The sequence below is a fragment of the Rousettus aegyptiacus genome, unplaced genomic scaffold (assembly GCF_014176215.1).
Source record: "Rousettus aegyptiacus isolate mRouAeg1 unplaced genomic scaffold, mRouAeg1.p scaffold_m13_p_6, whole genome shotgun sequence".
NCBI lineage: Eukaryota > Metazoa > Chordata > Mammalia > Chiroptera > Pteropodidae > Rousettus > Rousettus aegyptiacus.
In genome coordinates this window covers 93,342,726-93,366,270 of record NW_023416309.1, presented here as the reverse complement: position 1 = coordinate 93,366,270, position 23,545 = coordinate 93,342,726, and the positions used below count along the sequence as shown (strand labels likewise).

General features: G+C 38.6%; 1 long non-coding RNA gene across 1 annotated transcript in view; it reads right to left on the bottom strand.

The window, feature by feature from the left end:
- Positions 1-23,545, bottom strand: part of LOC107513658 — a 54,614-nt gene that overhangs the window by 1,127 nt on the left and 29,942 nt on the right. Inside the window, exon 2 of the long non-coding RNA XR_004951556.1 lies at positions 2,520-2,635. This is a non-coding gene — a long non-coding RNA (uncharacterized LOC107513658). The remainder of the gene's footprint in view (positions 1-2,519; positions 2,636-23,545) is intronic.

The window sequence follows — 23,545 nt, the reverse complement described above, 5'->3', positions numbered from 1 at the left end:
TCTTAAGTATGTTGCTTGAAAGCACATGGGGCCATGACTCTGTCCAAGGATCAATTTATCAAGGAGTGAGCGTACCTTGAGTAGTGTCTATTGTACTGGACCATGCAGCACTTTAGAGTAGGGTAATTCTATAGTCTCAGCAGATGGCTACTTTCTGTTTTTAGAAGAGCTGACTTGGAATACCTTCTGCTTTTAATCTTGTTGAAAGGTGTTCTAAAAACTCAGAGCCTATCAATTGCTCTTCATCTTTCTCATTTAAGCTAGAGCAAAATGCATTAAAATTAATTTATTATTTAAAATGGTAGGAATGGAATGTATAATGCCCTTCACAGAAATGTAGGAATTAATTCCAGCGATAAATCTTGAGACCAGTCTGCAAAATCACGGTGAACTATTTTAACCGTCTGCGTCCACCATTAGGTGAAAAATGACCGATGGAAACAGTCTATTATGCATTTTTTTTCAGGTCTTTCCATCACTCTCTCTCTTTCTCTTTTCCTCTCTGTCTTCTGTGTAGTCTTTAATTTAGGCCAAAAAGTTAGTGAGATAGGTGATTTTGTAACAGCTGTCCGTCTGGAACATTCTGTGGCCTCCTTATTTTAAGGTCTATGGATGTTTTTACAGCAGTACCTTCTACTCATGTGGCAGCTGCCAAAGCTTTTGTGACGGCAATGACTAAATCTAGTCTCCATTTTCTCATTTAACTCATCTAATGATATTCTCATGGTTAAAATTAAGACACCAGTTCCTTAAATTCAATTATGTTGAAAATCCATTTCTAGTTGAAGATAAGAATTGGATTTATTAGCTAGGTGTATTTATTTATTTTCATTGGTTAACAAGGCTTTAAATGGATTTCAGTTGTCAACTTCAAACATTACAGTTGCTATTCTCCTAAGATGCATACAAGTGAAAGAAGCTCTCTAAAGTGTTGAGATGTGAAAACAGTTGGAGCGTTTTTATTTAAAAATAAATTTGAAATTATATTCTTTCTTATGGCTCCTTTGCAAAAGATAGCGTTGAAAATACATAAAGAGAGTGCACTCCAAAGGACTGTATAGACCATTAGAGCTGGAAGAGTTTGAAGAGTCTCTCAGCGTTTAATTTTTCAGTTCGAACCCACCCTATCACCCTTCAATCTTTGCCCCCTTTTTACAAGTGAGGGAATTTTCCCAGGCAAGTGAAGGACTTCCCAAGGTCCCATGATTCACTGGCATGAGATCTCACATCTCATTTTTGATCAATGCTTATTCTGCTAAAATTGCTTTTCAATATGAAAAGTATTTTTTAAAATACTGAATGTGCATTCAAACCTGGCTCAATTTGAAAGAAAGAGCAAATGTTTAATTGGTTGTATTAAAAACTTCACAAAGGAAATTCACATCAAAATGAATCATCCTTTTCAAACAGTTTTTAGTGGAACGTAGTGCAAGATACGCATGCTTAGGAGTCAGACTGAACGGAGTTTACACCTTAGCCTTGTGTTATGACCTTGAACAAGTTGCTTACCTCTTCTGAGGATAAGGATACTGATTTTGCGATGTTGTGAAAATTAACAGTACTGTAGGTGAAATACCTAGCACAGTACCTGAGATATAATAGGTACTGGGGGAAAAAGCAGTTTTTATCAGGTAACATCGAACTTTACTTTTATATAAGTGATGGTGAGAGTTACATAAACTTAGGGAGATAGGGAAAATGTGTACTGTGCAGGTATCTGTGCAAAGCGAATAGACTGATAAAACGAGTCTCCATAAATATAGCATGCTCGGAAATATTAGTTTCTGACTCCTCTGACATGAGGCAGCTCAGACACTGAAGGCTATTTCCACTACAGGTGCACCTTGCCTAGATCTTTGCCAAATATGAGCAAGACAGAGTGGGGGGCAAAGGTTCAAAATCAGCTACTCCAGTAGATGAAGCCTAGAAATACTCCTTCTGTCTGCAGCAATTTAGGCAACACGCTTGGGAGCCCCACTCCCATGCTTTTACCACTTCTTCCGATATCATTAGTTCGTTGAGCATTGAGCCTGACCTTATGCTTTGGTGTCCTGACTTGCATGTTGGTACCTCTAGTGTCCCGCCCGCGGGACCAGTTATTTGGTGGGAGAACCGAGGAGAACCCAACCTAAAGAAAAGAGGGGTAACACGGACGAGAGAAAAGGGTGGAGGCAAGACAGTGTTCTGATCAAGCCTCAAATTTTATTTTTGGATAACAAACATATTTATACGGCAAGAACAAAGGGGGGCAGGCAAAGGGTACCTGTTGCAATATGATTGGTCTTCAGCTGGTGGTGTGAGGAGCGGTAAGGACAGGGGGAAGTACGAGGTGGGGGGGAGAGCAGGAGACTATCAGCACCTTTGGTGGTCAGCCAGTTTCTCGGAAAGACTTGTTTATCATGGGTTTGGTTCTCACAGCCTGAGGGCTTGAGAGACCAAGGGCGCAGCTCCCAACACTCTAGTGGAGTGCAGGCTACCTTACTGAGACCCTGACAGTCTGCCTAGTCCTTAACACTCACCTCTTTCAGAGATGTGCGCTGTCACTTGAAGCTTTGATGCTGCCTGAGGTCCTGCTCCATGTGGATGTTTCATTCATAACCAGAAGGTTTCCACTAACTTTATACATTGCTATTTCCTGTAGGCAGAGAGCACAGGATCAGAGTAAGCTCACATTCACCACATCCTTCTGAATATTGCAATTGGACTGTGATCCACCACTATCCAGCTTCTTTCTTTTCTCATGCTGATGAGTTTGCCCAGTTCCTTACTCCAAGCAGTCCTGAGCTAAGAGGTCTTTAGCAGATCTGTAGGGAAAAGAAAGGTTGCCATAGATCTCGTGGATGACGTTGGACTGTGCAGGGTATTAATAGTTTTATATAATCTACATTTGCCTTGAGCTTTTAGCTGTTTGTCTCTGATGTAAAGCCCTGGATCAGTTCTCAGAGACTTATTGTAAAGTTTTACTGGTTCCTCTTTAGGAGATTGGGTGAAGTTGGGAGTCATCAGTATGACATGGATTCATGCTGAGACTCAGTCCTGCCTTCTAATATTCAGTTATGTTTCTTGGATGTAGTTTATGTATCTCAAACTTTCTCCTTTATTACTCATTCCATCAGCCAAAGAGCCTTGCAAATATGTTTGCAAATGCCTGAAATAGCAATAGATAAACTCATTAGGAACTCTTAGAGAAACTGGATATAATAAAAAATAAAACCAGTTCTAATTTTGGCCTTTATTACACCAATGATAACAGAACCATAAAGAGCTCTTGGGTGTAATGTTTGGGCATTGAGGGGCACCTGACTGAGAATGAAGGGAACACAGGGGATTAGGTTGCTGTGCACTACTGGTTACATTTAGTATGCTCTTTCTCACTGGCAACAGCAATTGCTCTTGTCTCTGTGGATGGTAGAAACAGAAACTCTAATAGAGACCCCTGAATGGCAACTGTGGACTGTAAATATTAATCTCCAGGGGTCTATATTTATAATTTTTCCTCAATAAAGAATGACTATGTTGACCCTCAGGTTTATATTTGGGGAATTTGCTACTACTTTGAGTTATTTTTAAATTAGAAATGAACCTGGCAGTCTATCATATCATTTTTTAAAAACTAGATGTATGAAGATCATATTTTAGACCCAACAGGGATAAAATCGCATGATTTTTATTGTTATTCCAGAAGTAGTATTAAATTTCTACCCCAAGTTCTTACTCTCATCTTTGAGTTCTCATTATGACCAACAACATTATTGCCAAGTGCCAGGAGTAACATCTGTAATCATGAACCAGAAGAAATGGGATGGGTTAAAGGACCAGAAGTGAACAAATGAGACATAGATCACTGCAGAGTCACCTGTATTTGTTAAGGTTCTTTTGGTCACATGCAATGGAAAATGACCCTGGGAAACTTAGGCACCTTAAAAAAATGTTTTATTGTGATTATAATATGATTCTTACAGAATTAAAGAAATTGATGAGTTACAGGCTAATAAGGGAAAGAAATGAGGAGTGGATACCTTATTAGCAGAAGTTTTGTGCCTTTTTCTTGAGGTAACAACAAATCAGTTCCAACCGTTCTCAGTTTGTGAATTTTGGCATTCTAAATATCAAAATCTCATTGGATCATTTTGAGTTAGATGCCTATCTTTAGATTAAGCTGTATGGTCTGTGGAGTGAGATCACAAGGTGGACAAGGTTTCTAGGACACACCCCTGTGGCCTGGGGGTCAGTCACAGAGAAGAGGTATTTTTTTGAGCTGTGTGGCCACCCCAACATTGTGTGTTATACACCTCATATTCTCACAATTAAAACATTTGCAAATGCTCAAGTACAAACTTCATGGAAAATCAGCTACACACACACACACATGCGCACACACACACACACACACACACACACACACACACACACACAGAGTCTGAGGGTGAAAAAATTAAAGCAATTTGATGCTTCTCTAGCAAAGATGCTGAAGTTTTGCTGCTGAAGAGAGCATTCCTTCTTTACATCCTTAGATGCTGATTATAGGCTAGATTGTATCTCCCCAAAATTCATATGTTGAAGCCCTAACCCCCAGATCTTACCTGGAGATAAAGTCTTTATAGAGGTATTCAAAATGAAGTAATTGGGGTAGGTCTAATCAAATATGACCAGTATCCTTATAAAAAGGGGGAAATTAAAAGACAGTGGTCAAATGTAGCACACCTAGAGAACACCACGTGAAGGTGAAAGCAGAGATATGGGTGATGCTTCTACAAGCCAAAAAACACCAACAACTGCCAGCAAACCACCAGAAGATCGGCAAAAGCATGGAACATATTCTCCCTCACAGCTCTCAGAAGGAACCAAACCTCCTGACACCTTGATTTTCTAGCCTTCAAACTATGAGACAGTACATTTTTTTGTTATTTAAGCTACCCAGTTTGTAGTATTTTGTTACAGCAGACCTAGCACACTAATGCAATGTTAACAAAATGTTAAAGGGCACTGGTTATATACTTAGAAATGACTTGATTAAAATTTAAGTGGGCAGAGAACAAGATGATCTCCTAAGAATCTATATTAGATTGTTGAGTTAACTTTTCTACTGAGGTTCATCTTTACCTTCATTCCTGTAATATGACATGTGAACTTTTAAATTCTCAATGCACAGACTAAATAAGATTAAGCTGTTATGTAAATGAGCTAACAGTCCCACATAACAATCCCATATTCTCTAGTATTCTCAGGTTATTAGGGCAATTTTCTGATGTTAAGCTATTCTTTTCCTAATTTTGTAACAATTAGGACTTGAACTATACAGTCACTGCAAAGTTACAAAGAAATAGATTTTGTTGCATTTTTAGGCCAACAGTGGACTTTTTCTCTCTGTAATTACTAACATTAATTCAGCCATGTGTCCATTTCACTGGTGAACCTATACATTTCAAATACTCTAGATGAGAAAAGCTTGACTATTTCTCTTTTCCGGCAAAATATAATGATTTCCAGTAATTTATAAGTGTTTGGAATAGCAAAATATCTTGCAGATATTACAATGGTTTGTGTTGAGGCTACCCTACCCCAATTTCACTGACAAATGCCATGGCTCAACAGGAGAATGTATAAAAAGGAGAATGCAGTCCTGCTATTAAAAACAACAAAAAAGGTAACTTCCATTGACATTTGTGGAGGATGGTGGTGATGGGCTCAATGAGAAATCTCTGGAACTCAGTAGTAGTGAGTTCTGTGGCTGTTTAGCACATTATTGTCATAGCACTTAATCACAATCTATAATGATCTCCTTTACATGTTTAATATCTATTTCTCCATAAGATTTTAAACTCCATGAGGTCTAGGACTATATCTGTCTTAGTCAACACTGTGCCCCATAAATCTAGCACCATTTGGATTTCGATACATTTGTGTTGACTAAAAGGATGATTAAGCTTGAAGAATCAGTGTTTAATCAGTGATGAAACACTAGGTAAATTATTATCACTTTGATACAAATGTAGATAACTTAGTACTTCAGGACCTGTGTTTCTACCTCTCTTGCCTTTGATTTAACAACCTAATTTTTTTTAAGTTGCCCAACTTGATTATGTCATATCTTTTCTTTAAAAATCTTTCTTTTTCATTTCTTACAGCACAGAGTTCAAAATCTGCAGCAAACAATTCTTTTTTACGATCTGGCTTCAATCAATGCGCCCAGCCTTCTCTCCTTCAACTTCCCCAGTCTTTCCTTTTCCTTACTGTTCTCTCCCAATATGTTACTTATGACCTAGCCAGACAGAGCTATTCTCAACCCCATATGTTCCATGTACTTTCATGACTATACGATGGTGTTCTTGCCTAGGATAGCTGTATCCTTCACCTCTGTCTGTTGAAATTCTATTAATCTTACAAGACTTACCTCGCTGCCTCCTTAGTAATTTCCATAACTCACTTCCCTCTTTTCACAAAATTAAGTACTTCCTCATCAAGCTCTCTCTCTCAAAAATGTTTACATAGCAAATAAATTATATTTCTTTGATAGTGTGTATGTCTTTAGGGTTTGAAATCTCTTTAGGGAATTTATTTATTCCTCGATTTCCTGAACCTAGCTCAGTGTGTGGAACATAGTAGGCATTTAATTAATATCAAATGGATCCTTTCTTGTTTTTCTCACAATTCATATTTTTAAATTCATTCTAAAAAATATGTGGATATTTGGTTCTACTCTCAGAAATATACTTAACCCATACAGAAGTGCTTTGCTTACTTGACCAGAGATTATCTAACGTTTTTTAGGACCATACAGGACTCAGACTATTGGGCACTCACATTCTCTTTTCAGCTCATTTAAAAATAACCTAAAGAAATCTACCCCTAATGGCTCAAAACAGCCTGGAATAGATTGCAGATCTCGATGCTGTGGGACTATTCAAATTTTACATTTATTTCCTTCTATTTTTACAAAATAATCAAGCTGGTTAAAAAATATGGCTTCTCATTCCTATTATACACTTAGTTTAATTGACTTGGATTCTCTAGAGTCAATTAAAACTGAATATGTTATCCTACCCAGTCATGGGAAATGGATGCATCTCTCTATTTTCTTTGTAGGTTTATATAGTCTTCTGTGGGGAAATGCTCAAGACTGTGAGTCTGCAAACACACTGTTTGGGAAAGAATTTGGTTGAAGTGGGGAGGTAGGACTCCTGTGGAACAGCTGGGCAGCTGCCTTGCTTATGTCCTTGGGATGCTCCAAGATTGCTCCCAACACACCAGTTGGGAGTGAGCTCAGCAAACTTCTGTGGGTGACGGGAGTCTCCACCTCTGGGTCTGCTGCAGTTGTCCAGAGACATTCTCAATCAACAGAGAGAACGCACACATAGAGTGAGTGCCTCTGTCACCTTACAATTGAGTATTCGTGTAGATTGCATAATTTAGACTGGCATTATTGACCTGGGAGAAAATCTACTGCATCTTTAATGGCCTCTTAATTGAGTAAATTGCTATTTTAAGAACATTCAAACACAAGTAAAATTGTTATAGAAAAATGGCAAAAATTCAACAGTATGGCATGTTATTAGAGCAATACGTATTATTATTATTATTATTATTTTTGGTAAAGTGGGTCTTCTCCTCATTGTGGATTCAGAAAAATACAATGCAATCTCCGGTTCTCTGTCAAGAAACATATCTATCATTTTTTAGAGAACATTTCATAGTTTTATGTCAAATATTAGTCAGTTAGTACTTGAATTATTAAAATAACATTTAGTATTTGTATATTGCCATGCAATTTACTAAAATGTTTTTCTATACATTCTATTTTTAGTTCCTCCTATGATTTGGATATTATTTAGGGTGACACAACATAAAAGGTTTCGAGAGATTATATAATTTATTTAAGACCATATAACTATTAAGTGGTTTTTCTGGTAGTCAAAGCTGTGTCTTTTGAGTTCCAAACCCATGCCTTTTTATTAAATTGTGTGTTACCTAGTAGTTATACAACAGAAGCACACATCCACCTGTGGCTATGATTTAAGAGTAAACTGAAGAAGATCCTTTTATAAAACTATCTTCCCCAGTGGCCTTCAGGAGACAGATACATTTTAATCATGTCAAAGCATTATGTTACCTTTAAGAAGTTTCGGGATCAGCAGCTAAAACGAGAGGTGTTCACTGAGTATGGTCTGTGTCCCAGGCATCAGTCTAGGCTTTTACACTGCAAAGATGAGTAAGGCAAGATCCCGCCCCAGAGTAGCTAGCACTGAAGTGATGACACCATGGACGCATAGGAATAAGAAAAAATTCTAAAGAATCAACTTGTCATACCAAGCTCCAAAGGAAAATTAAGTCAACATCTTATTCAGAGAAAGGCCCATGTCCTTACAATGGCCCCCTGGTCACCATACCTGATCCCGCTCACCAGGTATCAGACCTCTCCCTGTCCCTTACTCAACTCCAGCACCACAGTCTTCTTTTGTTCCCTGAACATCCCATTGGCAGTGGCCGTTTCTTCTGGCCATAACGATTTTCTTCCAGAAATCTACTTGGCTAACTTTCTTACCTTCTCAATCATCATCTTCTTTACTACTCTAACCTACTCTTCTTTGCCTTCTCCTACACTCTCGAGCCTCCTGTTTATACTCTTCTTTCTCTTTTTTTATCCATAGCACTAATCGCTCTAAAACACACTTTACTAATTTGCCTTATTATGTGACTCAACATTCTAGAATAAAGCTCCAGGACTTGGTTATGCTTACAGATGTGTCCCAAGCATCGAGAAGAGAGAATATCTAGCACTCCCAATATTTATTGAATGACTACGATTCACAGAGCACTTGCTTTGTGTCACAAACCTTCTTATATATATATTATTTTCATAATCTTACACACTCTGGACTGTAGCTTTTTATTTCCCCCATTTCACAGATGTGGAAACTGAGAGCCACAGAGCTTAAATATACTAAGTTCATACAAGTGGTCTGTTGCAGATTCTTTCTAGTACACCATGCTGCTTATGTCTGACAAGGAGAAGGGCCCAGACAACTGTTGCACAACTGCTATGTCTGGATAAAAAGATAAGATGGCTCAGGGTGAAGAATGCTCAGGTGTGGCCATGGCCAGTGGTCAGAGACAGGTTAGCAGGACTGTGGGAACAGACTGTGGTATTTGAATCTAGAAGAAACAAATGGGACAACGGAAAAAGGATCAGCAACATCCAAGAGCAGAGTTGTACCATTAAACTATGGTGAAGATCATTCCACTAGGAACCAGGTGAATCAGGGTTTGAAGTGGGTTCACAGGAGGCCAGAGCAAAAGGGAACATCGAAGACGGTCTCAAATGGAAAAGGACACATTTTAAGGCCTTCAAGATGAAGCACCCTGATGGAGTCCCCTCCCCACCTGCACGCTGGATCAGTTTTTTAAACAGATCTTGGCTATAGACATTGTTCATTCTATATGTTGTCTTCCCTTTGGATTAAACCATACTTGTCCACGACTCTGTTCATTCAATCACAGTATTCCTAGCTGATTTCCATTCTTCAGAAAATTTCCAACAGTGGGTCCTGGCAGAGAACAATGAGAAGGCATTTGTAGCCCTGTGGTGCAGGAGAGAGATCAGTAGATGTAGGGCCACCTGTTCTGAATTCTAGCCTCACCTCTTGCTAGCTGTATACCCTAGGACAAGATGCTCATGTACCTGAGCCTCAGTTTCCTGAACCGAGAAACGCGTTTGATCAACCAAAATTGTACTGTCGTGACAACTGAATATACACAAGGACTTTGCTTCAAGGTCTCAGTGGGGTGACCAGGTGCTGAACAGATAATAGTTACTTTTTTGCTGTCTCAAAAACTCACTGCTAGAATTTAGCCTTCCTGATCAATTCCAAAAATGAATTTCTGGGGTTATCCAGGAAATTTAGCCACTTTTTGGGGAGCATAAAGAATAACCATAATTGGGAGCAGTGGGAGGTCATAGGGGAAAAAAAATCCTTAAAGAAAAACTGCCCCTTACTTTTACCATTTACATAATTGAGGTGTTTGGAATTTTAATGTTTAGAATTTAAATGAGAAAGACATTTAAGATTTGACTACAGGTGTTTAAACTGCAATTAAAAAGATTTAGAATTTTGACCAAAGAGAAAGGATATACCATTAAAACTGAGACCCTTCAAAACTTGAAATCAATCAGGTACTACTCAGATTTTTATGGGTCCAAAGTGAGATGTACTTTTCCTAGTTTCCCCTTTATTCTAAACTATACACATTAAATGAGTCCAAAATAGTATCTGAACAGATGGCTATTTGCATAATTAAAAAAAAATCAGCATACTACATGTCACGGTTGACCTAGCATTCCCCCTGGGGTCCTGTGGTCTTTGGGTGAAATGATCAAAATGACCGAGAGGTCTTTTTCCTGATTAGGGTGCAAAGTACAGGACAGATTGAGTAGAGAAGATTAAAAATCTAAATTGATTCCAGTTTAGATTTTAGATCATGTGCCTATAGATCCATTTTTAGGAAGGAAAATAATGACCTAAATTGTTCATTCGTTTAACATTTACTGAGCATCTGTTATGTGACAGGTACTGCACCAGTCCTTGGAGAGTCAGAAATAAACAGGGCGGACATGTCTTCGCCCTTAAGGAACTTACAGTCTCCCTGGGGATGAGCAGAGATTCTTTGTGGCAAGTCTAAGTCTTGCTCAGATACTGAGAGATATCTATGTAAGACAAATTTGTGACTAAAAGAGAGTTTTCAGTTTTTCTTGAAGACGATGGTCAGAAACAGGTTTCACAGCCTGAGCTAAGTTCAGAAAATAAAGAGGTATTCCATGGGTGGAAGGAGTCAAGAAGGGTATTCTGGGCAGAGGAAGAATGAGCAAGCTGAATTTGGTGACCCGAAGTTATTGGGTTCAAATTGACTGAAGTGCAGGGTTCAAACTGTGGGTCAGAGGAGGAGCTGGGAGGGAAGAAATGAGACTGGAGGAGGAGGAAGGGCCAGATCATGGAGGGCTTCGCATGCGACATTAAAGACCAAGACGCCATCCTGAAAACTGGGGTGGGGGTGGGAGAGCAGCATGGAAAGATGTAAACAGCCATGTGCCAATCAGATTTGACATTTAGAGAACTGACTGTGGTGGGATCCTGATGGAGGTTTGGAAGGTGTAAGCCGAGGGGCAGGGGAACATTTTAGGACATTTTTAGAGGAATCCAGGTTAAAGGTATTGAGAGCTTACGCTAAAAGCTCTCTTTTTTGAATTGTTTCTAAAAATTCTTTCAGTTTCTCTCTTTTTAAGCATTTTATAACATGTTCCCCACTTCCTGACGATATCATTTTTCCTCAGCAAACTGCCCTGGCTGATGAGTAAAAAACAGGAGACATATTTTGGCCACGTCACCAGAAGAGAACAAGATATGTAGAAGGAAACACACTTCCAGCTCACCTCTCCTCCACCCACCCCTCTGCCTCCTCACCCTCAAAGTCAGGGACCTTAGGAAGCACTGAGAAAAGAAAGACATTGTAATTAGGTTTTTCACTAGTAGGAGTCCACAGAAACAGCTGAACCTAGAGGTAATATTCTGTTGGTGAAGCAAATAAGAAAGAGAGAAAAAGAAAGAAAGAAAGAAAGAAAGAAAGAAAGAAAGAAAGAAAGAAAGAAAGAAGGAAGGAAGGAAGGAAGGAAGGAAGGAAGGAAGGAAGGAAGGAAGGAAGGAAGGAAGGAAGAGAAAGAAAGAAAGAAAGAAAGAAAGAAAGAAAGAAAGAAAGAAAGAAAGAAAGAAAGAAAGAAAGGAAAATGCTGATGAATCCAGACACATGACCCTTACAAACCTTGGCATATAAGTGAGAGCAAGACAGAAGAGCAGAGAGGAGTGGGGTTTGGAATCCTCACTTTTATTTTAGGAAATCTAAAAGGGTTGGGCGAGAGACACAGGAAAAATTTAAAAAGTCTAATTATTCCACTGAGAAAAACAGGAACTCAAGTAGAATAAATTCACCTCCTCTCTCCTCTCCCTCACCCCATGCCTCCCTTTTTTCTTTTTCTTTCTTCTTCCTTCTGTCCTTCTTTCCTTTCCTTCCTTCCTTCCTTCCTTCCTTCCTTCCTTCCTTCCTTCCTTCCTTCCTTCCTTCCTTCCTTCCTGCCCTCCCTCCCTCCCTCCCTTCCTTCCGTCCTTCCTTCTTTCCTTCTTCCCCTTCCTTCCTTTCGAAAAAGAAAGGTAAAGATGAACCTTGGTAGAAAACTAACTCAATAATCTAATATAGATTCTTTTAATTGCAGCAGAGAGGGCATTTACAGGAATTCTGCTGGGGTCTGTGAAATTAAGAAGAAAAAAAGAAAGAATGGTGAAACGAGAGAAAGCAACTGTATTGAAAAAACAAGATGTCTTCGGAGAGGTGCTTAACAACATAGCTCTCTTGCAAGAGCTTGAGAAGGCTGATGAAGAGTAAAATGTCCTGAAAATGGATCTGTGTTAAGCGGAGAGCTAGAGAGGCATCTGCAAAGATAGTTTCTGTTTAAAACACATAAGGCTGGATTCCCTTGTAGCTCACACAGCATGTGACTTAGGTTTCCAATTTCTGACCCCCCGCTACTCCCTTCACAAGTTCATGTACTGTACTGAAAGGGTATTATGACACACACACTGGGTAGTGTCTACATCAAAAGACAGATGTACAAAGCACTTGAGAGTAGAAAGCCCTGGAAGCTCTCGTAGATAAAATGCAGCCATGTTCTATTGACTGTACAAAAAATAAACAAAATGCAGAAGTGGATTTAACAACTCCTTTAAATTTTAAAAGGCAGTGTATTTCAAGTAAGAGGGAAGAAATGAATTATGATCTAGGACATTTTTTAAAAAAGAGTTCTATGTCAAAGCTTTGTACCTTACCAATAAAGAGGTTGAGGAGAATGTGGTAACACTTGGTATTTAGAAGCCAACAGCTCTAGGATTTGATTCTTCCTTATTTCTACCAATCGTTAGGGATTTTGTCCCTTAATTAACACTAGTGCATCGTTAGTTGTATCTTCTTTTATAAATCCAGGAATGTTAGAACTGAAAAGGACCTTAACGACCATCTGGAAAGTCTATAAATGATAAACAGAGGCTGAGAGAGAAAAGGCTTATCTTCAGAGTTTGATGGCTGTCCTGGGAAGAGAATATTTACTGAATCTAGAGTCGGAATTATCTTAATCCTGGGAATTTGGAGGGGAGGAGTTGATAAATTATTTTCCTGGTGCCTCTTCTTAATTTAGTGAAGTAATACTCATACAGGCCTCCAAAGCAGCAGATTAGAGGAAAATTCTGTTTTATGAATTCCCCTGATCATCACAGTAAGAGTGGAGATCTAGACAGCAAAACTACAATCTGCCTGTTTATAATCCTGGGACAGTTGCTATAGAAGTTTAAAGAGAATGTTGTCTTGCCCTCTTGCTGGCATCCATGAAAAATATATAGGCAACTGAAACTTTATCATGCAAAGAAGCTAGAAAGGTGGTTAGGGGATTAGGGTCTGTCCTTCAAGGTCGTAGAGATTAAGACATGCAACCAAGATTCCAAAAAAATAAAAGACAAGGGAAGATGAAATCTCTTTCATATCTTTACTTATGCTTTAGCTTTCATAATAAAATATGGACAAGGATAAATTATGCATTACTTTTGGCTTTCTTACCTCTCCTCTAACTTGTAGTGTTTGTTACTGCTGAAACTTTCCTGAATTATCTCAGCACATGATTTTTAAAAAATGATAAAACCATTGACATTCTAAGTTAAATTGTTCCTGCTATTGACATGCAACTTAATGAATTTCCATCTCCAGTCACTGATGAAATCCATTACAACCTGATCGACTGCTTCACTCACACTCTCAGTATTGCCTTCTTGCTTGCTATGTAATGATTTGGTTCTTTGCTGAAAAGCTGGGAATCTTGGCTCATTTATGCAGTCTGATGTTAGTAATCAGTTGACTCTGCATGTGTAAAGCAAGATAAAAGAGACACCTTTTTAAAAAATGTAAATGTTTGACTGTATCTTGCCTGTCCCGTTCACTTATTTAACAAGTATTTACTGAGCCTGCCACATGACAAAATTACGCCCCTTACTGTTTGCTCAGCCTGGGTTGCTTCCCCACCATGTCGTCACTGGATCATCTTTTGAAAGCTCAGATATGATTTTGTCACTCTCTTGCTTAAAACTCTTCAATATCTTTTCATTGCCTGCAGGAAAATCTCTAAAGTCCTTAGCATCACCTTCTAGAATGTGACCCCTGCTCAAGTCTTCAATTCCACCTTTTACCGATTCTATTTTCTATGCTCTTGTCATCTCATCATATTGGCTCTTCTCATTCTCAGTGAACATGTCGGCATTCCCGCTCTCATCCATCTGGGAAATCTTATGTCTGAAAACAAAATCAAATATCTTACCTCCTATGCAGACTTTCCTTAAGCACTTCATCAGAGCCTTTTCTTCTTGTCCTTCCACTATACCAAGTGCATTCTTTCATTTAGTCAGTAAGTACTTACTGAAAGCTGACTGTATGCTAACTGCAGTCCTTGTAGTCATAAAGTCATGGAGGAGACAAACCATAATTAATTTATTGCAGTTATGATAAGTGCAGGATTCTTCAATAGCATAAGGCTAGGAAAGCAGGTATGTTATGGGAGGTGTGGGTGAAGGCTTCTTCTATATGCCGATTAAACTCTAATACAACTGTCGGCTTTTTTCACTCTGTCACCTATACACATGAGTTCCTTGGGATTAGGAACTCATCTTAGTCATCCTTCTCATATCAGAGGCTGGAAGAGTGGCTAACACTTTGTAGGAACTCAGGATATATTTTCAAATTCAACAATTTATGCAAGTGGCCAGGCATTAAATTTTGCCTTCCTTCGTAAGTTTTGATATTTTCTATCTAGAAAAATGGAGTATTTGTTCTGTGAGGTAGGTTTTATTATTCTAATTTAATAGATGACAGACTGGAACTTTGAGAAGATTCCCACCCCCCCACCAAATGTTTATAGTCCTAAAATACCTAGAGGTCTTATAAGTTGATACATTTAAGTAAAAATAAGAAAGGTATAGGCAGAGTAATCAAAGAAGAAGAAATATGATTGGCTCATGGCCATATGAAAAGATGCCTTACCTCAAAACGGATGAGGAGATACTAACTAAAATGAGATGGTAATATTAGATTGCATTCTTTTCTAATCGCAGCCTAACCTCATTTAAAGATTGGGCTCACATGACATTTTCTTTTACTTGATTTTTATTTCAATTTCCATGCTTGTCATTATCATGCTATAGTTTATTTTCTGATTGTTATGGCCCTAGATGGATGCTGGATACATTGTCTCTCTTTTTATGTCTTATTATTTTTTTAAAAATGCATTTAATTGGCTATCTTTTTCAGCAATTTGAATGAAGTCAGATAAACTAATTGAATCACTCAAGAACTACAGAAGTTTCCAAAGTAAAATACAGCCACTTCCTCTCTTTTGAAACCTGCAACCTTTGTTTATAGTTATATGTGTCCCTATTGAAGAAATTTCAATTGATTCCTTTTTGTTTACAAAAATGGATCAGATAGTATTATTTGTAGTTTCCATCTAAAACATACTATAAATACTCTTTCAAGTCAATATAATTAAAGTATATGTTTTTATAATTCTTAGCATTTTCTAGTTGATATAACTATACATAATGGTTGATATAATGATATATTATTTATATTATATTGTGATCATAATCTATTATTATAAAAACATACCCCAAACCTTGGACATACAGATCAGTACCAGTGTTTTTGGACTTTCTGTTCCTTCTAAAATATTCTTCATCCTGTTTCCTACCAGGCTCTCTCCCATTCATTTCTCAGGTTTCATTTTCAGCATTTCTTTAACAGCCCCCCAAGGCCATGTGGCATCCACTGGGCTTTCCTCTGGAGTGATCTCTGGGCTCGCTGCCTTACCACACCCACTCACCTGTATGAGAGCAGGTTCCCTCACTGCTTTGTCTACTTCTTGGGCATATGAAAGTTACCTTTTCACTGTTGTCTACCCAGCCTCTAGTCCATGGCCTTGCCTGGAATTGGTATTTGAAAATCGTTTCCAAATAAATATTAATTACCTCTTACCTCTTAGCACAGCTCAGATCCACAGCCGGGGAAATAAGGCAGCTTTGTTGACTGACTGAAGGGGCTGCCACGATCTTCCATCAGGGGTTTCCTCAGCTGCAACTTAATCTCTCTAAGGGTCTAAGGGTCTCCAGTTCGGTTTCTCCAAGTACTTCTGTAGTTGGTGAATATAAGGAATTTCTATTTCCAATTTGTGTAACACGGGGCCATACAGAGGAATCAAAGCATGAGAGGCAGAAGGAACCTGATTGTTGTGGCATTCACACAAAATCTCCTTGCCTCTTTCTCTCTGGTTGATGCAGATGGAAGCTGCTCTGCTCTCTGACCTTTCATTAAGGTGCTTTTTGTAAGCAAAGGACAGTCAGTTCTCAGTAGTGCTCTTATCGGCCCTGGCACAGCCGTCCCACATCAGGGATCCCTTTGTTCCTATGCCTGGTGGAGAAGCTCTGGGGTCCCTCCTCCTGGCTGAGATACGTTTACAGAGTAAAAATGGCATTTTATCATGCTTGGAAATAAGAAACTATAATCACTAATTAGATTGATAATGTTATGGCCCAAGCCAACTTTGACTTTCATAATAAAACATACCCCGCCTTAGCTTGCCCACACTTGTAGGCACAGTAAAAACCTCTGGATGCTAAAGGATGTCTTCTTTGAATTATGGATTGATTAAAAGGAGCACAACGTGTTATCTGAAGGTTATGTGAAGGCTAAATAATCCCATCTGTGTAAGACAGGACACGATATTTTATACTGTCTATGGTGATCTGTCCAATAATGTTTTATAGTCTGGGCTCAAAGATTCTAGCTTCTTATTTTATTTAACTGAGCAGGTGAGTGTTCAGCAGAACATCGTATTCCCTGAGGTGGAGAAGATGGGGAGTCTGGGATCTGGAAGTTATAATTTTGCTGCAAATAGAAGTCATCTTATGGGGTGAGGAATTCTACCACTGTACCAAATGAGAAAGAGAAAGACAGGTCCAGGTCCTGATCTGAGCACGGAGCTGCTGATCAGATCTAATCACGGTGCTATGAGGGGATCTTTTTGATATCACAAAAAAACCTGACTTAAATTGGCAGTGAGCTCTGTGTTTAATTACATCCTGTTTTTAGGCGCCCCCTCTCCCCCTGAGGGGCTGGTGTTAGGTAAGAATTCTACCTTGAAATACTTCCAGCAAATGTACTTAATGCCGCCCATGCTTCTTTTGGCCATTGTTTGCAGGTATTTTTAACTCATTTAGGTCCTGTATTTATCAGGCTGCATTTTGATTATTTCCTAATAGTAAGCTCACTCAAAAACTATGTTCAAACATCTGAATTAAGGCCTGATTTCTACAAATTCATTTGAAATCTTTGCTCTAGAAAACAGCAGGAAAAGTGAGAAGGGCATAAGTTTGTCCCATAGGTAATTCACGTACTTCTTTTCAGAAGTCTAAACTGTATATACTATAAGATAGAAAGAATGCTTTTTGATATATGCCTTCCAAGAAGTAGAATAAACAGTATTAAACTTCCCAAAATGCTGTAGTCGGTCGTCTGGAGCAAGTAATGTGCTTGGTTTCAAATGTAGATTATTGAATAAATAATTAAATGTGATCTGTTACCCCTGCCAAGAATTAGTTGACCCAACGTGGGGACCTGAGCCAAGCTAGGCCAGTCCAAGCCCTTCTCCAGGTCCTGTGAATTTGAGAGAAGACAGTGAATTCCAAGTCTTGTGAGGCTGAGTGATGAGAGGTTTAGAAGCTGTCATGTCTGGATTTTCTACCTTGTGGAGAAACCTTTAAAAGACTGAAGGTGACCTGCAATGAAATTAGGAGAAAGGGGGGTGGGGGGGAGGGAGGGAGGGAGAGAGAGAGAGAGAGAGAGAGAGAGAGAGAGAGAGAGAGAGAAAAGAGAGAGAGAGAAAGAGAGAGAGAGAGAGAGAGAGAGAGAGAGAGAGAGAGAGAGAGAGAGAGAGAGAGATTGAGAAAGAGAGAAGAGAAAGAACGCTCTCGGTCTCCCTTTTCTTGGAGGTTAGTTTCATTCCTGATGTTTCTTTGGTATGTAAGCCAACAGATTCTCTGTTTTTGCCAAAGCTCACCAAGGTCTGTTTCTGACACTTGCAAGACCCAACTTCCATAACCAACATCGAAATGGAATGTTCTGCCATTCTTAGCAAAGCCTCTCCCAACTGCCCTGAACATTTATAAACAAATCTAGCTAATTTTTTAAAAGTTTCAGTTCTTTCTCTGAAGTCAGTAGTCTACTCTCTTGGAAGGAGGATGTCCCAAATCGGACATATCTAAAGAAGAACCATATTTTTATAGTGTTTGGTCTAGATCTGTAAGACAGAGTCTTTCCGAATTTTTCCATGTGATCATATTCAGTAGTTACTAAGATACAGAGGATAATTGCAGCTTTTCTCTTTGATAGGGGTATATATTGAGATAAGGGCTTATGAAATGTAAACCTCAAATAAGATAGATAGTTACTCAAGCATGATATTCCACCTCTCTTTCTCTCCCTTTCATAGTAATCCAGAAGTCTGAGTTGTCAGATGGGGAACAGTCGCTTTACCCCATTCGCAAGAAGCCCAAGTTCCTTTATTCTTATTGCTCTATCATTCCTTAGAATGTTGGTTGAGTTGGTTCATGAGCAAGTGTACTTTCCTGCTCATGGGAAAAGGGAAAGAGCTCACAGAGAAATAAACTTTACTTAAGAAAGGGATGTGGAAGTTGCACAATTATTTCTACGCCATCAATGAGACTTGTTACATGAATGTTATTTACAACCACAGCAAGGAAAACTGGGATGTGCAGTACCTAGCTGGTCAGCCATGTGCTTTGCTAACACACATCATGGTGGAAGGAGATCGTTACTAAAAAGAAGAGGAGGAGAATGGGTATTATGGGAATGAGATGTCTCTACCATATGTGGCTAGACTATTACTATATGGAAATAAGTGTGCTTTCTCCTTAGCTAATAGGTCACTCGAATATCCCATGTGCTGAAAACACATAAATCTCAGTTTGCTATCCCTTCAAAATACTGCCCTCTTTTCATTTCATTTATAGTCCTACAAAACAGTAATCTACACTCAGTGCACTGACATTCCTACCACCTGCTTACTCTGTAACACATTGCAATCTGACTTCCGTGCCTATGTTTTTCACGCAAAAACTTTCTCCTGAGTGAGAAGTGGCCTCTAATTCCTCTCTTCTCAGCTCTGGGTCACTTCACACTCTCACCTGCTTAGCTGCTGTTGCAGGTTTATTCCCATCTGGACATGCGCTCATTAATTTCTGTGACTCAGCACTCTCCTGCATCTTCTGCTTCTCGCATCATGACTTTTCTTTTTCTTCGCTCATCTTGTTCTTCTCATATTATAAATGTGACATTATCTGTAGGTATAAATTCTTGGAATTTTTACTTGTCTCCCAGCGGTTTCCCCAGGTTGACCTAGGTTGACCTCAATCCCATGCCCACATTCCTTATGCCTTATATACAATTTGCCTTATCCTCCCATAGCAATGCTTCAAACAGGATCCTGATACAAATTCAAGCACAGTCCCCTATTAACTTCCAATGACAAAGTCTGTTTTGTGACTTCTCTGGTATGTCAGAGCTCTTTTGATCCCAAGAGACAGAAACTGTCTGTCTACTTTAAGTAAAAGAAAAGGACTCGGGGGGTAATTTTTGGATATATAAAGGAGAGCTGATGCCAGCAACAGACCAGAGAGAGGAGCCAGAATCCCTAGAAGAATCTAGTGCTATCTTCCCTCTCACAGGTGCATATGATCCTCCCTGCCATGGTCTCACCCTCCTCAGGGATCGAATAGGTCATGATAGGACATAGCTACAAACAACTCCCAAGGTCATGCATTCTCAATTTCAGTTATCCAAGGTGAGGCTCACTTTTCTTTTCTCAGACTCTGTTTCCAAAATCCATGGAAAGAATTCCAATGGAGGTGGATGGAAGGAAGTACTCTGAAGAAACTAGAGGGACAGTATTCATAGAAGATATTTGGAGAAGCCACTCTAATAGATATGTATCCAGTGATGTGAGTCATCTTTTAAATGCAAGTGCTAATATACATAAAAGCTGTAACAGGGTGGGAAGAACATCACATTTGGTGTTAAGAAATCTTCACTTGTATCCTTAGCCTGCCATTGCTTCAGTCGCACGATTTAGCAAGTTTGAGTGCCAATATTTTCATCATATAGTGATCTCTGCATGCTACCATTATTGTGACAACTGAATGACATTATAGATAGGAAACTGACTAGGTTAGCTCCTGGCACATATTAGACATTCAGTAAATGTTAGTTGAATCTAGTTAGCCAATAGATCTGTAAGAGAAAAAGGACATTGCTCTGCTGAATTCGGGCAACCGCTTTCCTCAGGGCTGGAAAAGAATACAAAAGTCCTCTTTCTCAGTAATTCTCATCTACAAAAGAGAGACTATTAATGCATCTATCTGTTCTTCATTGGGTTAGTTGGCCACGGATATTCTATGCAGTGTTTAATTGGCCTTGCCAGTTCATCAGGAACTGGGGAGGAGTGTCACAACCTTCCAAAGGAAGATGGATTATGGCCTGCTTGCTCACATAATAGGAAGCTGCACATCAGCTGAAAAGTGCACAAAGCAAAGTTTCTCGTCTTTGTCTGGGCAGGAAAAATGTTTTGGTTCAATTCAAAGCAAACTTTGTGGCCTCATTGCTGTATTGTGCTGGATATAATTTTTAGAACAATAAGGGTGTCTGAAACATTTGTGGGAGATACAAGAAAGATTACATCCTTAAACCTGAAGGTATTGCTTATGTTTGTCTGGGAATGAAAGGAGCAAGGACCTATTACTTGGGAGTGTTTTTCTGAGGCTTTGGGTTCACAAAGGGATGGCTATCTAGACCCTTTCAATTTTTCACTTCTCCTAAACCCTGCTCCTAAATTCTGCTGAAGGCTTGGGATGAATTGAGATGACACTGAGGTCTGGTAATATGCCAGGTGGGAAGAATTGAGAGAAGATGAGTTGAACACTTCCATGAAGCCAGCGGGAGTGCCCAGTGCTCTCGGAAACAGCAAGACAGAGGGATTGCCTACCTTTGTTCATAAAATTCACAGAGGCTCCCAGTTTGTTTTCCTGACTGTGAGGGGATTAAAAATCAGGGGCCTCAGTTAATCACTGAGGCTCACTATGTGCTCACGTTTCACTAGCACTTGTCAGATAAGGCAGGCTGAGACCTCTGCCACATGAAGGTACAATAAAATTTGAAATATTTTTCATGAAGATTCCTTTCGACTTGTAAAACAGCCTAGTCATAAAGTTCAATGATACATACACACATAGAGGTAGACACATACATGCATATATATGATATATATATATAATATTCTTACACAAAATATATACAATATTTTATATATAAGTATAGGATTATATGTATAATTATGTCTAAGTAATTATATATATAATTGCCTAGGCAAATCTGAAATTCATGAGACAGGCTATTAAGGAAGAGCAGGCCAGAACTCTCAGGCATGAATTAAAGCTGCTGGCCATGGGCAGAATTCCTCCCTCTTTAGGAAAGCCTTAGCTCTGCTTTTAATGTTTTTCGACTGATTAAATCAAGCTCACCCAGGTTCTCTATGATATTCTCCCTTACTTTAAGTGAACTGATCATAGATTTTATAGCACTTACTTTTGTAAGCTGATAGGAACACTGAGATTAGTTTTTGATTAAATAACACATCAAAAGACCATCACAGAAGTTTAATTAGTAAATTTAATGCATAAACTTCGGTGAAGAAATATCTATTTACTTAATTCTACTATAACTTTCTTAATATTTATATGCAATGTTCAAACTATATACTATTTTGTTTAACTAAATAGTATTACTTCTAGTTGGAAGTATTTAGCTATGTGTTTCTGAATATATTTAAATAGTCAAAAAATAAGACTATGTTAGATATTTCAGATAAATCTTTTCTTTCATTTTATTTGAATTAGCTGGGTGGATTACCCTGTAGATTGCTTTGCAACTGCCTTTGCATGAAGGAAATGGTAATTATTGAACTGTTTGGTTAGTTTTACATATTATGTCATTCAATATTCCCAAGAATCCTGTGACATGGGGGTTATTATACCCATTTTGTAGTTGAAGAAACGTAGGCTGAGATTAAATAATTTGTTCAAATTCACAGAATGAGCAAGTGGGCGTGTTCACAATTTGAATAGGGTCTGGCTGATTCCAAGGCTTGAGTCTGCTTTTGCCCAATATTATTATCTATTGATGAGCCTCAGGTTTATCATGCCTAGGAATTACAGCTAGTGACCAAATCTAGCATTCATTAGTCCTCTTTGCATTTCAATGTTAATATAATCTAAATTTGGAATTAGACTGAGTTAGTAAAACGGAATAAGCACATGCTAAAGGCAAGTGTATCTCCCATTCCCCTCTCCCCCACAGTCAGTTAACTGGCCTCAGAGAAGAATGGTGAAGAGGAAAGCAGATGGGAGCTGAGCAGGGATTAAATGGAGAGAAGGGAAGGATGAACAATAAGAATTCAGGATTAGCTTTATTTAAGAATTTAATTAGATGTATTTAGGAATTCACCTCAGGTGTGGGGAGGCTGTTACCATATGTGTTCAAATTTAGTAGCGTCCTGGAAGAATGGAGGCCTTAAAACGGCAGAGTCCTGGAGAAGTCCCAATTCTGAATTTGTTCCTGATTATTTGATTGACATTGGACAAATCACTTTACCTTTCTATCCTTCATTTCCTCTCTTGAAAATGCTGCACATTTAATGCAACTTGCTCTGAACAGTCTCCAAGGGAAGGCATGTGGAAAAAATAAACTGAAAGTTGTGAAAATTCTCTAGATAATTTCTTTTATTTTAAAATGCTGTGTACTATGGGAGGTGAACACACAATGTAAATACATACATATATATATATATATATATATATATATATGCGCCTTACTGTTAAAATATACAGTTGAAACTTATTGGATTTTATTAACCAATATCACCATAAAAAAATAAGTGGATTAATTTAAAAAAAAAAACAAAGTGCTGTGTAAATACAATGTGCAATTATGGATGCCAGACACTGCCTTTATTTTCTGTGGGTTGAATCATTTATGGCCAGCTCATCTGATTTTATTTATTTCCTTCATCCTTCCGGTGACCCTAAGCCTATCTACAACTAGAGTCTTTGAGATTTTCTAGTATCATAGCAGCCAATGTGGCATCTTTTTTAGCTTGCTGCTTCTAGTCGGAGTGAATCTGTAAGCAGCTCCCCTGAAACTAGCGCCTAGTGCTCGCTGTCTAAAATATCTTCTTTATGAAAACATCCAGGATTGAGTAGATCTACAAGGGGATAGCATATACAATGATTTTTTTTTTTTGAAGCACTGTTTTTTTCAAAAGAGATGCTTTCTGATTGCTTCC